This window comes from Amblyomma maculatum, chromosome 4 (genome assembly GCF_055883805.1).
Source record: "Amblyomma maculatum isolate TAMU_Amacu chromosome 4, ASM5588380v1, whole genome shotgun sequence".
Taxonomy (NCBI): domain Eukaryota; kingdom Metazoa; phylum Arthropoda; class Arachnida; order Ixodida; family Ixodidae; genus Amblyomma; species Amblyomma maculatum.
This window is the reverse complement of record NC_139347.1, coordinates 181,166,409-181,184,219: the sequence shown is the minus strand read 5'-3', so window position 1 is coordinate 181,184,219 and position 17,811 is coordinate 181,166,409. Positions and strand designations below refer to the sequence as shown.

Sequence of the window (17,811 nt, the reverse complement as noted above, 5' to 3'; positions counted from 1 at the left end):
GTTGGCTGAGCGTTTCAACCGAACCCTCGGCGACATGCTGGCAATGCATAGTACTTCCGACCACTGCAACTGGAACCGCGCGCTCTCCCATTCATCACCTACGCATATAACCTTGCCATTCAAGAAATCGCCGAATTATTTCCATACTTACTCCAGTACTGGCGTGAGCCTTCTTGTACAGTAGACACAATTCTTCCATACCGAGCGGATGCTTCCGAACTGACAGTTTCCTAACCCGCAACTTATGCTCAAGAGTTCCGTCAGCTTGCCCGGTCCTTTACTTCTCACGCCAAGTAGCAGCTGAAAACCTCTCGTGATCCACAATCTGCAGTTTATCCTGCTTACTGTCCAACTCTTTGATCTGGCTTTGGGTACCTTCCTCCAGTCGTAGTCTTTCATCAAAACTTCTCAGTAAGTACATAGACCCTACTGCATTCTCAAGCAACAATCCGCGGTCAACTATCTCATCGAACCCTTCACGATGTCCACCGACCACTCTTACCGCAACTGCGAAATAGTGTACAGTGGCGGCATGAAACAGTACTACGATCGCGCCAACGTTACATCGCCATAAGCCACCAGGATGGCTATTTTCTGCCCGGCAAAAGTTAGGACTGCCATTCGGCTCCGGGATCTTCAACGCCTGACGCTCAACGAAGACGACAACTGCACAACGCTCGCTCCGGCGCTCATGCATGTGCTACTCAGTGCCGCACGTTTTACTGATTGTTTACAGCGTAGCGTCTTGTGCAAGGTGTTTTATCAATGTTATGCAACTTGTCGTCAGTTTGTAAGAGCTCCTGATAAATATTAGACTCGTTCAAATCACTCATCAAGGGAAAAGTCTGGAATAGCTGTGATGAAATATATCTGCACTAAAGTAAACCATCTGTCATCTCCTTCAGTGCTTTGAGATAATCTGACTCGCTTTTTGCAGATGATATAGGAATAGTGTGGTTGTCACTTATATTTTTCATGTGGGAATGTGTTAGTATTTGCTTATCTTTTCCTTGTGAAATTTTCAGCCTCTTAACCAAAAAACATCTTCATTCATCAGCTTCTTTTTTATTCGAAGACTTGCCATACGGCATGGAATGGCATTGTCTTAAACTTACAGTAAGTCAAGTAGTCAATTAATTTCAAGAAACCTGAGCAAGCTCCAGCTCTTAAATTTGTCCATTAGCCACAATTCCAGGTTTTCCTCCCTTCTAGCCGACAGTCCAACCTCTTGCAGTCGTCGTGTTCTTGATGGCTGTAACCCTAGGCATGTTCGTAAACGGTGGCTCAATTCCACCTCAGCGGCCGGCCTCGGACACTTGGGACGTGTTAGACATTTCTCTAGACTTCATGTGAGCCCCATCAGTATGTCACCAACGGCGTAAGGGCTACCTCAGCCCGTGTCCTGACAAGGGGCACCTCTTTCATTCTCGTCAGAGCACGTGCACTTTTCCATGCAACAGACGCCAAGAGTGGGAGAGCGAAGCGGGGATCAAATGGGAGACTTGTGGGTGAGCCACTTATTTTAGGGGCTTGGTGTGTAAGGCGGTCATTTTTATGATGAATGTTTTTGACGTCTTCCTGTATCTATAGTATCTGAACGCGTTTTGTTATTTTTTTAATTAGAGCATGTATCTCCTTAGTAAAGCTTACGGTTTTTGTAACTCTGAAGCTTTTTATACGACGCTAGAGATTCAGTGCAAATGTGAGCTTCGCTTATAGACGGTATAATATTTTTAGCCTCCATCACATCGGGGATAGCATGCAGCTCCATTACAAGTCCGTCCGGGTAATTCCTTACGTACTCTCGACGTGTGAATAGCTCGGCATATGTGGCTCTGGTAGTTGCAGCTCTTCCACCTTTTTGAATGACTAATGTGCCTGTATAATGTATACATATGTTCCGGGGCTTAGCAGTGGACGGGTTGTTGACTTTGTTTTATGAAGGGGATTAATAGTCTTGTTAGTCGTCATTGTTGTGTTTGCCAAGGTAAGAGGTTCTATTATTTTCGCTGTCTGTGGTGTCACGTCATCGTATATGGGTGCAACAAACGCAACATACTTCCTCTTTATATTCTGTTTGTTTCTTCTCTCGATAGAATAATTCCCCAAAATGTTCAATTGTGCATAATGTTATTTTTAAAAACTGTGTTAAAAGCCTTACGATAATTCACTGCAACTCAGCTGTTCCCTCGTTAGATCTAAGGTATATTCTCACTGTGCCATTGGGGCTCGGTCATAAATAGGGTCCTCAAACACTTTGCCTCAAAGAAGCCCAGTAGCCCTCGATACTTTCCAAGGCCTTCCCCCTCCCGACACCTTCGTCACCCTCAGGCGATGTTGATGTTGCTTGTGCATGGGGTTGCATTATCTGCCCTTCTTTTTTAGTCTTTTCGTTTAGTTTAAAAAGCATTTGTCTCCTTGCATTTGGAAATCAGCTTTTTTTAAAGGGACACTGAGGACAACTTTCATGATAGCAGAACCAGATAGTACGACATTTCGCGACATGGCTGTAACTTGTCCGGCAGCAAAAGTTGCATTTATTTATCAGATATTGCGATAAAAAGTTGAGCAGATTTTTTTTTTACCTGCTGGTTGAGTTCAAACACTTCAACTCAACTACGCAGTAGGATAAAATGACGCCGTCTATGACGTAATACTGACTCTGTGGCTGCTGGCCCTCGGCGAGCAGTATAGTAGCAGCAGTCAAAATGAAAGCAAGAAAGCTACTGCTGGCCTTTGCGTTGTGCCATCGTCAACCTAGTTTCTCTTGCACCAGTCATGGATCCAGTTTCTAAATCCGACAACGATCGAAGTTCTCTAAACGACCGCTGGACTGCACTTCAGCGTCCTCAACCCCACAGGTCACACATTAAATTTTTCGGCCTGACGTGGCGCAGTTGCGCAAAGAAACATTATCTTCCGAACAGCACTATGCCGTTTCAGTTGCACGCGAAAACAAAACTATGCGAGCACGCCTGCTCCGGAACACCGCCGAAAGCAAGAACAAGGCCGCCTGTGGCGCCGCCAAGTATATTTACCCTTGCCTTGTCCCATTTAGGTTGCCTTTTCGCCGTTGTCTCCACGTGATAAAAGTATGGTAATATATCGGAGACAAAACATACTACGCGATTTAAACATGCAGCGCAATTAAAATTTGTCAGCCTACGAGATTTATTGTCACGTGACTTGCATTTCCTAGCTGCGTAATTCCGTTTTCTGAACGGTAGGATATCGCAACTGCTTTCTCCTCACTGGTTGCCTCTCGGCAGGCTAAACGGCGATTGTTATCGAGAGGTATCTCTGAACGCAACCTAAAGGGGACATACACTGATTGAAGGCAGGAAATGATTACCGTGAAGGTAATTGAATAGTGCTATTATTGTCATGCCGTCCTCTCGTGGCTCCGGTTTGGCCGGTTTTGGGACTATTAAAAATTAAAAACATCACATAATGCAACATAAAGTGAAACACCCCCCAGGAAAGATCTCTGTAGCTTATTTTAACGTTGCTATTTAAAAACAAGTCAGAAAAGGTTGGGACTTGCAAGATCCGAACAGGTGTTTCATTTACCCAGTACTGAGGTGAGTAGGGTCAATCCATTGGGCCACTGGAGCACTTTTTTTCCGGCATGGTATTTATTACACGTGGTTATGTGCCGAAATTGTTATGTGCACAGACTATTTACAAGGCACTCATCCGTTGCTGAGCTGCACAGCAGAAAACACGACTAAAAGGCGGGCAAAGATAAACACCGTGTCAACAGCGGGAACCAATCAGTTTGAAAGTCATTTTTATCCTAAATATCGTTCAGTACCAGCGTCATTCTGCTGAACTTTAGTCTAGGTGGAACAACCGGTTCAGCGTTGCGATCCGACATGCGTGTCTTCCACAAGCTATGAAGCCCAATAAGGAAAAACATGTGATATGGCTCGTAATCAGATTGCGTAACAGCAAAATACCACACACTTTACGAATTTAGAACAAAGTCTTTCTTTAGAGTTGTTTGTAGCACGTCCCACAAGAGAATTGCGTATTTGCAATAATGAAACGATGCTCAATTATTTCAGGCGCATCACACAGACATGTGCCTTTGGTCTTAAAGGGACATAACTGAAGTGGGCTTGCATCGGTAGAACATCAATTCCTGATTTCAAAAAATCCACTCTTACTGAAAACAGAGCTGTTATAAGGTAGTAAAGAGGCAGAACAGAAATACAGGTATCGACGCCACAGCCGAAGCTCGCAACTACAAATCACGTGACGCGCTAGGGATCACGGAGGCTGACAAATGCGAATTACGTTGCCCGTTTGAATGCGGTCGTAGGTTTTGTCTCGAATATAATAACACGCTTTTATCATACGTAAATGACGGCGAAAAGACAACGTAAACGTTGCAAGGCAAATACAAAAATATACTTGCAGGCGCCACAGGCGCCCACTTCAGTTTTGGTTATGTTTCGGCTCAGGCATTTCCTGCGCACTCGGATAGTTTGTTTGGACCTGCAGCGCCTGAATTACGAGGTTGGAGCAGCAGATGCGCCTGGCTCGTTCCCATTTGAGCATTCGGAGGCGCGAGCGAGCGAAATCCTCTGCCGCCGACACGCTCCTTCGTTCACATTTCTGCGCCAACATACACACTAAACAATTTCTCACCCTTAAGGGTGGAAACTGGCTTGTCCCCAGACGCTCACCCTTTCTTGCCTAAAGGGTGCAACCAATAGGGTGCAAAGAATAGGGTACAGATACCGCACCCTTAAAGAAGGGTGCCCAGCTTAAAATTTTATAGGGTGCGATGGTTGCACCCTTGTCTAAGGGTGCAGTTTTTCCTTCGCACCCTAACCAAATGGGTGCTAAAAGGGTGCTCCACATAGATTCAATCTGAAGTAGAAGCCTGGGTTGATGCGTGGCCGGAAATGTGTACACAAATATAGAATTCTGTTGGCCCATATTCTTAGTTTGCATTGTTTTCGCCCTAAACTTATTTGTAAAAACACAAAAACTGCTCGTCTATGCTGACTGGCAACCGAACACACATCTCTGCAATGCTTTATCCAGTGCAGGAGAAAGTGAAAATGACATTTCGGACAGGTCAGGATGCATTAAAGCTTTGAATATCAGTTTTCATGCACCCGTGATCTGTCCGAAGTGTCATTTTCACTTTTCCCTGCACTGGTTAAAGAATTGCAGAGAAGTCTGCTCGGTTGCTAGTCAGCATTGACGAGGAGTTCCTGTGGTTCTATCAATGAGTTGAGAGCAAAAACAATGCAACTAAAAATATGTGGCCACAGAATTCAATATTTGTGTATGCATTTCTTGCCACACAATCCCAGGCTTCTGCTTCAGGGCGAGTCTATGAAGAGCATCCTATAAGCATCTAACAAATACTTTCCATGTTTAGGTATATGTAATTTCAATGAGGCACAATGACGTGTATACAGCTCAATTTGAAGGTCTATCTGTGCATGTCATGGAGATGCTTGGCAACTGTTCAGACAACCATGCTGAACAAAAACATACCAAAAATAGGGCATGGCGATTCCTGAAACAGTAATGGGAAAAAGTGTGTGCAGCAAAGTTACTCAGAGGCAGCTTTACAATCATATACAAGTGACACCTACAGTTTTGGTAGCAAAGTTTATTCACACTATCAGCAAGTTATCTGGCTGGTTTATAGGGTTGGACAACTCAAAATTACTTAGGCTGGAGGAATGTCTACAATTTATTACAGTGCATATCAAAATGTTATGACATGACAGAGTAAAAATATTGCATCAATCATTTAGTGAATGGCACCTTCTCCTACAGGAATGGCTAAGAAATGTGTAGATATACAAAAAAGGCAAGTATATTTATGACAAGACAGCAGAACATGCAACTCCCTGCACATGAAAATTAAGATACTTTAGGTGACTGTTCAAGAACTTCGTAGCCACCACTCTAGGTACAATAAATGCGTAATAAAGAAGAGGCGCTCTAGAACATGTGTAAAATAGCTTGCAGTCATACTGGATGTTGGCGGACAAAACAGCTGCCAGTCACTCCAGCCCACTCGTCGCAGAGAACAGCTTTTCACGGTCCACCTTGATGCACAGCAGGTCGACATCTTCAATATTTTCCCCAGAGTATATGCTGACAGGAGTAGCTGGAACACGAGTCCTGCAGTGGCAATAAAATATTGCATTGGGTGCCGATTGCTGAAGAGGTATTCCTTCAACGAAAGGTAAAAGTGCCCCGGAAGAGACACTCGAGTGAAGACGACACAGAACACACACTGTCCTGTGTGTCCGCGTGTCCTGTGTTGTCTTCGCTCGGGTGTGTGTCTTCCTGTGCGCTTTTGCCTTTCGTCAAGTTGCCATGCACCATCTAACCCATCTTCAAGATTTGTTAAAGTATTCCTTCAAACTCACTTTTTTTGGCAGCTACTTAAATGCTACAAATTATCTCACTATAATACAAAGAACGCTAACAATAACAATACAAATGGCTTCTTTGATATTTATGCACACAAAAGTTGCTTACCTACAATGTCTAAACTGGCAGCTTTCGGATTTTTGTAATTATTCCAAACTTACTCACGTCAATATGTTTGTAATTTAAATTAAACACTGATGAAAAGTAACATGACACAATTTCCTTGCCAACTGTAATCTGCAAGTTATTTAGAGATGTCAATAAAAATGCATTATGAAACAGAAAAAAAGTTGCATGGGTGCAGGTGGAATGCTGACAATAAGTATGTGGGTGAAGACTGCACATTTTAAAACTTAGCCTTTTGTTGAAAGCGGCATTTCAGTTGTTTTTTTTTTTTCATGTTGTATGATTGGGAAACCACTCTACCTGCAGATACAGTGTGCCACCCGCTCTTGCTTACAGTTCTAGGGCTCTTTGATGCTTCTGTTGTTCTTTACCATCATAGCTCTAAAGGAATTATTTTCTTCTGCACAATACAATTTGACATGCTATATGGTAAAGCTTTTAACAAATCCTGAAGACAGTAAGGTACGGAATCAAAAAGACGTTCAGCAGCTATCCAATAATATGTTTTTAGGCCTTTAGATCACCTTTTATTTATGGTTTTACTTGGCATGTAGATTAACAGGACTACTGTTAGTCTTGCAGATTATAGACTCCCTTTTGGGCAGTAGAGGCCCATAGAACTGTGGCCATTACCTGCACATATACATACTACTTGTTGTAAGATGATCCAGGGTAGAACAAGAGCAAGGTAGCTACATAGCATGAAAGAGAATTGAAGGGTAGCAGAAAAGCTTCAGTTTACAAGCCAAGTCAAAAGTTTGAAAAGGCACTTGTCTATCTGGACACCATGAGCATCACTGGCAGGGAAGAACCTTTTACTTCCCAAGAAGAAAACTGAGAAAGGGAGGAAGGGGAGGGAAAGAGAGGCAGAGCAAGAAGCGAAATTATGTTTGCCTGGGTAATAACTTCTATGATTTGGGTCTGGGTGGTCTAGCACCAGAAAAACAAAATAAAAAGATGGCAGTAGCAGGCAAAACTACAGTATGGGGTAGATAAGTCAGCATCTAAAGCAGGTTCAATGCTGGCGCATGTTGTTTTGAAAGGAACAGGCAATACAGATGCAGTTAAATAGTTGTTAAGAGCTATTTGGAATTGGTTAAGTACTAGCATAGGCTAAGAATGCCATGCAAAACATAAATGAAATGCTGTGGAGAAAGGGCAACTGAAAAAATAAATTTGAGTAAACTAGAGAGAGAGAGAGAACAACTTTTATTTAAAATGCCTGCAGAATCGGTTAGGCTCCCTCCACGCAGGGAGGACAAGCTTTTACCGCGACGCGGCCACTACGTCAGTCTCGTGCGTTGTGCTCCTTGAGGTCTTGTTACGTCCCTCGCTACTTCCGCGGGTTCGAGAGGGCCGCCGCCCCCTTCTTGGGGGTGCTGCCCCCCCTCTCCTCGGTTTCGCTCGGTCGCTGCCTCTCTAGAGCTGCCGAGACCTGCTGGACGGCCTTGAGTTGTGTCTCTTGATCACAGCTCCTCGTTGCAGCCTCTAGCTGCGGCGGGATCGTCGTCTTCTCGCTGGCTTCGCGCGGATTTACTCTACAGTCCCAAAGGATGTGAGCCGCGGTGGCTCTCTCCTTCGCGCATAGTCTACACATGTCGCTCGCGTGCACACTCGGACACATGTGCTTAGCTAGCACCGGGGTAAGCAGGGACCCTGTCTGTAACTGTCTGTATAACACTGCCTCCTTCCGGGTAAGCCCCGGGTGAGGTGGCGGCATAGTCTGTCTGTTCAGTCTGTACCATTTCACTATTTCGTTGAAGGTGGTCATCTTGTCCTTGGCACTGCGCCGCGACCAAGACTCCGAGTCGGCCGTGCTTGCAGCCGCGCGGTTGGTTAGTCCTCGCGCGGCCGAGTTGGCCGTCTCGTTGTGGTTCACGTTTCCGCGTTCCGACACGTCACTGCCCATGTGGGCCGGAAACCACTTGATCACCACAGGACTTTTGCGTTCGATGTCTTCGGCCTTGCGCAGTATGCGCGCGGCCTCACTACATACCCTACCCTTGGCGTAGTTCTTCACTGCCGTTCTAGAGTCACACAACACTGTAGTGCATCCGGGGTCGGAAACGGCCAAGGCGATGGCCACCTCCTCCGCCCGGTGCGCTTCTCGAGTCCGGACGCTCACCGCGGTCTTCGTTGCACCCGTCGATGCCCCGACAACCACCGCCGCGTATGCGTCGGTGTTCCCTCGATACTCCGCCGCGTCCACGTAGGCGGCGCCTTCTTCTCTGGCGTGGAGGTCTACGAGAGCCCTGGCCCTCGCCAACCTCCGCTCCCTGTTGTGCTCGGGGTTCACGTTCTTCGGGATCGGGAAGACCCTGAGCTTTCTGTTGATGCTATCTGGTATAGGTACGTCTTTCTGCTGCTTGCCTTCCCTCGGTTCGAGGCCAAGGTCCCGCAGTATCTGTCTTCCGGTTCTCGTTTCAGAGAGACGCTCGAGTTGCGCCGTTCTCTGTGCTTCGGCTATTTCGTCCAGCGTGTTGTGGACTCCCAGCGCCATGAATTTTTCGGTGCTCGTGCTCCCGAGGAGACCGAGTGCCGCCTTATATGCCTTGCGTATGGTGGCGTCTATCTTGTTACGTTCACTCGGCCTCCAGTTGTGGAAGGCGGCCACGTACGTTATGTGGCTAACTGCGAAGGATTGAACGAGCCTAGTCAGGCTCTCCTCCTTCATCCCCGCTTTTCTGTTGGACACCCTCTTGATGAGTCTCATTGCCGCAGCCGCTTTGCCCGCGAGCTTGTTGACCGTTTCACCGTTGGCTCGGTTTCGCTGGATGAGCAGCCCGAGTACTCGAATCTTCTCGACCTCCGGTATTACTTGTCCTCCTGCCGTCTTGACCGTGATCTTGGGACGCTCGTACTTGACTTCCATATTCTTTCTTTTCCTGCCCGATCCTTTCGGGGGAATCACCAGCAGTTCTGACTTGGCCGGAGAGCAAACGAGGTCTCTCACTGGTGGTGTGGATGTTGCTGCACGTGCTGTCCCGTCCATGATTGCTGCAGTTTGGCGGTGATCTGTGCTTCCATACCTTGTATTTGTGCCTGTATCTGCGTCTGCAGCTGTGCTTGCGTTTGCGCCATCATGTTCTGGATCGTGCTCTGTATGTTCGTTGTCATCTGCTGAACCGTTTGCGTGAGCGCAGTAAGGCTTTCGTTGGTTACCTTGCTGATCGCCTCGAGACGGTCGAGTCTGTCGTCCTGTTTTTCGATTCTCTCCATTGTCTTTCGTTCCCTGGCGCCCTCTATGGCTCTCCTCTTGGGAGCCGGTCCCGCCGCTTTCGTGGCTCTCGGGTCCACCTCGACCTCTGGTTCGTCCTCGGTTATCTCTTCTTGTTTCCTCTCTTGTGCGGGCTTCGGCAGCAGCTGCTGCTTTTGCTGCATCGCAATTAATGTCGTTAGCTTCGCGTTGATTTCCTTGATGGTTGCGTCCTGTTCGGCGATTCTCTGCTTTAGCTTCTCGTTCTCGTCTCTTAGGGCTTTTATTACCACCCCGTTCTCTTCTTGGAAGTTCTTCGTGGCGTTTTGGGCCGGTGGTTGTCTCTTCTCTGCCATGTTTGCCTTGACTGTTTCGGCCCAGCGACTCTTTCCCCCGATTGCGACGGTCTGTGGCGGCTGGCGCTCCTGCCTCCCTTGTTGTTGTCCCTCTTGCGGCTGCTGTCGCGCTGCCTCGAATCTCCGCGGGGTCTCTCGGCAGACGGCTCTCGAAGCGGCGGAAAGCTTTTCGGATCCAGTTGTTGCTGCTTGGCTTCCATCTTGCGTTCCCATTGCCGTTTTTTGAGCACATACGGCATCTTGTACTTGTTCTTGCATTCCCTCTCGCCCGTTGGATGCTGTCCCCCACAGAGCCTGCACTTGGGCTTGCATTCGCGTTTGTGATGCCTTTTTTTGGCAGGTATAGTTTACTCAAAGCCCGATATTAGTCAGGTGCGGGCTTTGAGTAAACTATACCTGCCAAAAAAAGGCATTACCAGACGAAAAGGATTCAAGGGGTAACCAATGTCACCAGTGATAAAGAGGAAATGTTTACTAAACATGTTGAGCCTATGCTAGTGGAGATACACTTGCTATAAATAAATTGCCCAATTCATGGTGCATGTGACTGCCTTGCAAACTACTTATGGTGCGGGGGGATTGTATTTAAGGGATTAAAATGTTCCTTTTGAGATATTTATTTTGCACTGCTCTAAATTCATGGATTAAAAATGGCTCCCTATAGTTGCTTTTTGTAGAATTAAAGCTGACTTGAGATAAATACCCTAATTTAATCAAAATTATGACTAATTTCACTTAACGGCTGAAGACTGCAATCAGGAATGTTTTGCTTGTGCCTGCCCGATGACTATTTAATGTTATGCTCATTCATTGCCCTGTCTCTAATTTTTGTTTATAGCAGGAGCATTCTAGCCAGTAGGTAATGAACACTTTTTCTAATGCATGACTCCACGTGTTTACCCAACGTTCTGTCTTTTTATATTTTTGCTCCTTGATAACATTTGATAATTTTTCACTAGTCACATGCGACATATAATTCTTTTTTTATCACTACACTCCTGAACATCTAACGCTGGTATATAATTTGACACCTCCAGAACGTTTTTCAAAAGTACCCTGCTACTGCTGCTGTAGCCCAGCTCAGAGGAAGCTATTTAAACAATAACATTCTCTTAACCCTTAGCTCTATTCACCTTCCGTCCCCTGCTTTCTTTTTGTGAAACAAAAGCATATGCAAGCTCCACAACCGATGACCACACTGCCAAGATGAGGACAAGTACTTTTTTTTAAATGCTGGCTACTGGACTGAGGCTCACCCTCAACCCTTTCTTAGTATTCCTGGAAACAATGTGTACAGATACAGCAAATACAAAGGAGAATCATTATTTTATCTTCTTTTAAGTTCCTCTAGTTGAGTAGTAATAAAAAAGAAAAAGAGAGGTAACTTTGAAGAGTGGCAGTAGTCTTAGAGTTTAGATACTGCAGGATACTGCAGTGTTGCCACTAAAACTCTTTCTGCACATTACCCTGGCCTAGTTCACTATTTCTCAAAAAATTGGAAGTTCTAGACTTGTTTGTTCTTTCTCCATATCATCTTGCATTCGGCAAATATTTTAAATTACCAAAAAACAGACAACTGTGACTTGAATTTAAAAAAACTACAGCATCTTATTTTTCTTTAAACTGACATAAAAACAATCCTAAGTACTTTAAAAATATCAAGTACAAAAATGTGTTCTGCTATGTAAGCTAAAGATATAAAAATAAATATAAAACTGAATGCATATTGTCTCTGTAGATGTGCTTATGGCTTGTTCTTAAGAAGTAGGAGTCAAAAGTTCCATTTATTATTTGCTGAATTTAGTTACATTTTATCTTATGCAATATCCAAAGCCTTCTCAATGCTTATAAAGTCTCTTTCTGCTTGTTGCCAGTGTTGATGATTGCTTGAAGTGGATTAAATTCGCTATTGCTTAAACTTTCATGGGAGAACTCCAGGACTGTTTAACTTGTTTCTATATGATATTTTTTTTTCAAGGTGCTCCCAATTTTGCGTGAAATTAAGCAAATAAGCAAAAAATCTGAATAATAAACAGAAAACGATTTTAACGCTAACGACATAGCACATCATGCCCGTATTTAGGTTTGAAAATGGACTTTTTTGTAGCACGCTGTTTCTGGAGTAATTGTTGCGATCTTTTATTAACTCAAGTGCAACAGAAAAGCAGGTTTTTAATCATTTTCATAGAGGTAAAGGCTGCATAGATTCAGTGGGTAAAAAGGGATGGATGACAAAATTTCTGTACGCTAGCAGCAGGTCTCCAAAGTTGCAACTTTCTGAAAGGGCAAAAATGGCATTTTCCACCTGTTTTCCACAGGTATTCAATTTGCCCAGCCTTTTTTAGTGCGCCAGCACAAAATGGCCAACAGCCAAATGTATCTTCAATAGAGCAGGAAATAAGAGTGAGTTAAGTGAAGATTTTGTATTCTGTAAGTTCCAACTACAATAAAACTTTTCAGATAAATTGCACGGAATGCAGGCAGGCTGCTATGTGTGGTGTATGGTTTAGTTCCACGTCTCCTGATAGGCCATGTAGGTGTATGAATTACGCTAATCAGCAACAAATGTCAATGGTAAAGAAGGTGATACATCAAAATTAAGAATTGTTTACCAGTCTCGTAACTAACCTGAGTTGAAAACGTGACTGCATGACTCCATTCTCTCTAGTTGCACATCCCAAGCAGTTGCAGGCGGGTGATGGCTTGCATAAATATGACAGAGCTCAGAGGGTGTGCAGCAGGACAGTCGACAGGCAAGAAATGGTCTGAAGCTGGATCCACAGAATGCACTGCAGCTTGAGCCACCTTGTCCTTGTCAGTGATGAGTGGTGACATAGAAGAGGGTTCCAAAGTAGCTGCAGGTAAAGTAGACAAGCCTGTATTACAAAAGACTGATCAGCAGTAATAATAGCATTGGCATGCCCTAAAATGCAATCAGATTTGGCGAAAAAGTATTCTGAAACATGTAAAAGTAAGTTACATATTCAGTTATATAACCAGTCACAAAACTATACTCCACAGCGTGCAGAGAGAAACTGGAGCACATATGCAAATGTTGATGCCCCATTCTGCAGAATATTCCTCCCTTTGCTGAAATATTACAAGCGATAGCTTTGTGAGTCCCAGAAAAAAAAAAATCAGAAATATTATTTGCCACAAATGCTGCTAACTTTTAGCAGGCGCTTTGAAGCTACATGAGTGCCAGTACAACACAGGCATTGCCAGAGTTCTAACACATGCAGATCTTTGTATACTGGACCACAGAAGGAATGAAAAAAAAAAAAAAAAGCCTATTCAAGCCTATTATTTGGTGTTTAAGAAAGTTGTTTTTAAATATCTTGGCAGAAACTGTGGAAGGAAACCAATTGATGAGATGTCATCCATTAAGTTCAAAAAACAATAATGACAGCATAAAATTCAACTGTGAATATGAAACCTTACTTTCGGTACAAAAAAAAATGGAGATGTTAATATCGAACAGTATGAATGGGATCTAAAGAAAATCTAGCAAATGCCACTTATCAATGGGGCTTGGTATACTTCCTTTAACAATACGGTGCGTACTTATTTTTATAAAAAATCGTTCTTTATTGCAAGGCATACTATCACACGAAAGAAAGAAAACAGAATGCGAGCCATAAAACCAAGGAGGTTAAGTTTTCAAAATTTACGGACTAAACAAAAATGAAAAAATCTAGAGAATATGCATTCCTTTTTTTTTCTGCTTCTAGAGCGGTTTGTCAATCTTAATCTCAATTTGCTCGCAAGACTCATAAAGCGATGTTTTACTTACTACGAAATCCATAGCTTGTGTCGTGCAAGAACAGCTCCAGGAGGAGGCCAATTTGAAGCCATGACTGTGATCGATCGGCCTGTGCCCAAAGCAAGTACAGTACGAAAACAAAACACAAAGAAAATGCTGATTCAAAACCAAACGCAGAAACTGGAAATAAAGAAACTAGCTGGCCTACATTATGGCTCTTGTAACAGGCAAATAGAACTGCTCCAAATAGTAGATTTAAGGAAAAGAGCAAAGAAAGTGAACATTTGGTCAGAACAAAAAACATAGCAACACTGTAACAGCAACTTACTGCACGCTTTCTGGCCTAGAATCCAAGCTGTTAGCTTCTACTTGAATGCAGAAGCATCACCTGCAAATATCCATTCATTGTAATGCCCACTACCGACAACACAAAATATAAAGGACTGTAGGAAGCAAGTGTAAAAACCATAAGAAAAGCATCACGACCCAAAAGCAAGACTTTACACTCCAGGCAAGTGGATACAAGACCCTCACGATAAAAACAGCTTATGATGCGATTTTGGAATTGGTTTATTGATTCCTCGTACAAGCGAGAGGAGGCAGGGACTAAAGGCTATGTGAAAGCCTGACAGAGGTCCCTGCACCCCCCCCCCCCCCACAGAAATTAAATATGTAAATCCTGATGGGAAAAATAACATTGGTTGGGCATAGTAGCTACTCAGAATGGTGCTTTGTAAATTTAACGTCCCGCAGAGGCAAATGGGATATGATCATACAGGATGGCTAAAGAATATTTTTAGGCCTCAGTAAATTCGCTACGCGCACTCCCAAGGCACCATACCCCCCATGCGCTTCTCCATTTCACCTCTATCTAACATGCTACCTAGGGATGATCAGCGGAGAGGAAAAGCCGCGATAACGGATGGGAAAGTGGTTTGAGTTCCTACGTCCGCAAAGTGCTAGCGTTATCTCGAAAGTCAGCTAAACATTTAATGTACAAACATACTGTGTTTCCTTTACTTTGCCCCATAACGTGAACTAGCACGAATAGAAACGAGTTTCGAGGCCGAGAGACTTTGACAAATCAGTGCTCATCACCTAACTTCCAAGAAAATTTCGTTTCGTGAACCTCCTGCGCGTAAAGCAAGGAAGCCCAGTACGCTTATATTTTTTTATATTTATTTTTTTTGTAAGGAAGGAGTCCCATTTTCTTGCGGCAAATCTGCGAACATAACCGCCGCGACATCCAACTTCATGAGCGATAACATTTTTGCAGTCAGCTGAAATCAAGCGCGTTCCGTTCCCGCCCGTTCTGTCACGTTCCAAAACAAACGACAAACAGTGAAGCAATGCGGTAGGCCATTGTTACTGTTCCCGCACTGCCCGCCTCGGAATGTGATTGAATATGCTTACCTTTACAGACGAATGCATGAGACATGCACAAAGCTGTTCGCCTTCGCACCACCGATGCCGAACCAACAAGTGTGAGTTCAGTTGGTCACGCAGAAAAACACTTCCACGCCTTCTTCCTTCGAACCTCTCAAGCGTGACACGGTGAACCAACAAATACGCTTGAGCAAAACAAAGAGCACGAACACTGAAAACTAACCGGCACGACAAATGCCCGTTTGCCCGAAACATCACCTATCGGCACTTCACAGGCGTACACACTTCTGCAGCAATTATGCACGCGAAACGCAGCACATTTCACGATGGTTCGCAATCGATGCTGCAGATTAACGGTCGTCGAAACGTGGTCACACCAGCAGCGTGCAAGCGGCCATGTTGGCGAGAGGAAGGTAGCCTGGGTAACTACCGGCGGCCGCCTGGTGGTGAAATGGTAAAAGCATAGTTCGTTTCTGTTTCAGTTTCGTTACAAAAAATGAAACTTGAGTGTGTTCTGTTTTTTAGTGTTATTTCTAGTGCCGTATTTTGGCATAAAGGCATAATAACGGCAGCAGAAATCAGTGCAATACCCAGGAAATTGCCAGTTGGGGGCAATGTGAAATAACGACCTGCTGCTTGCTTTGGTTTGAAAAGTGCACGTGCCAGTTCAGATGACATCATTAATACGATTATCTTTTTCCGGTGATGGATTAGCGAAGCCGAACAAAGTGCACATAAAATTTTGTTGTAGAAAATCAGTAGTTTTGAAAAAGAGGCAACTGTCTGAAATATATATTCGGCACCACAGTAAATGAAGCAGCAGAATTGGAACCCGAGTAGGAAGTCCGTTGTCTAGGTATTGTGCGCAGCAGTGTCTCGCTATGCGTGCAGGTAATACGGTGCTGAACAAAGCTGCCTGGTAGATGTGCCGACAAAGATTAGAAGACGCAGATAACTCTCTCTTTCTTTTTATAATCAGTACAATTTTTCATGCACTATACAAACCAGTACTGATTGTATTTTGCTGATGCAAAGGTCATGTGAATGATATGTGCATGCTAACTGCAATGCATAAAAAAAAATTGAACTAATCAACTTTCCTAACTGATTAAATATCTATACAAACGTTCAATATTTTCTGTGGTTACCGTCGCTCAATTCCACTTTATTTTTTCGTGATACATATTAAGAACGGCGCTTTGTGACGTGTACACCATTAGAATATATTATTATTTTTTATTTTATTATTTTTATTGATACTGTCAGCCGTAAGGCTGACAGTATCAATACAGGGTGAATACAAATACATGTAATTAATTGCAGCACGCATTTGTTGCCGCACCCTTTCAGCACCGCCGTTTGCACCCTTTAGGTAAAGGCCCGTTCTGCACCATTAACATAGGGAGCATCGGCCGAAATAAGGTGCGATTTTGTAGCGCACCCTTTTTCGCACCTTTAAAGGTGAGATACTGCCAAATAGGGTGTTTCAAGGGTGCGCTATTGGGTGCAAATACGCGGCGCACCCTTTTTTCCACCCTTAAGGGTGAGAAGTTGTTTAGTGTGTATCGCCGCCGTCGCCGTTTCGACTGCGAGCTCCCGTTAACCCTGACCGGAGCGCTCGACTGCAGCTACGTACGCCGCGAAAAGCATACATATGCTAAGTACCGAAGGAAAAACGCATTATCATTCAATTGTTCACTAAATTGTGGCACATATGACCCACATACTGCGTCAACAAGACCTTCAGCGTGCTATTTGCAGGCATCGTAAATAAAAGGCGCATACTTGCCGCTCATACCAAGGAGAGCGTCGATATATTGCGCTCGTCGCACGGCGAAAAGGGCCTTGGGTAAAAAGTAAAAACTAAAAATAACGAAGCACCAGAAATACATTACAAAAGGTAGAAAAAATCGATTTGTAGAAAAAAAAAACATTAGTATGTAAGAATCAAACTCACCACTGTATGCCCCGTAACGTTCGGCGCTAGACGCTCGGCTACGCCGCGCCACAGGCACTCCGGAAATATTTCTGCACTTTATGTCATGGCGCCATTTACAATAAAATGTTTCTGCTGCCGGTCTAAAAATAATAACTTCTTGACCATCGGAGCATGCTGCCTGCTCTCACGAATTGCAAGTAATGTTCTGAATGCCTATGCGCACTATATTGTGCACTGGATCCATTTTAACACGTGGAATTTCACAGCGCTGGCAAATTTAGTGGCGCCGGCTCTTCGGTCATGCTCTGCTACTGTGGACGCAATTTTCACCGAACACGGAGCTGTAGCACAAGCCTTGAAGGAAAAAAGTGCGACGAAGCTTCAAAACTGACAAGCGCAGCAGCGAGGACACTATTTTGCTGGTAACTAAATCTTATTTGTATGTAAACATGTCGGGAAGCGTTGCGATGACCGAGGGCTCGGTTTGTTTATACACAGTGCAAGAAGGAGCTCAAAAGCTTGAGAAACATGTTAATTATTGTGCATTACAAGCGCTCTATGTTTTTTCTTCTTCCTTTATGGGCCCATCGCTCGGTAAGTTACTCTCTTCATCGTTTTATTTATTTCGGCTGTG

The 17,811-nt window shown here is 44.2% G+C and overlaps 1 long non-coding RNA gene across 1 annotated transcript; it reads right to left on the bottom strand.

The window, feature by feature from the left end:
* Positions 1 to 5,423: 5,423 nt before the first annotated feature.
* On the bottom strand, positions 5,424 to 15,493 carry LOC146193768 (uncharacterized). Its single transcript, XR_014706478.1, has 5 exons — positions 15,266 to 15,493; positions 14,181 to 14,240; positions 13,883 to 13,961; positions 12,718 to 12,944; positions 5,424 to 6,156 (listed from the first exon to the last, which is right to left on the bottom strand). It is a non-coding gene; the product is annotated as an uncharacterized LOC146193768 (long non-coding RNA).
* Between the last annotated feature and the right edge of the window lie 2,318 nt (positions 15,494 to 17,811).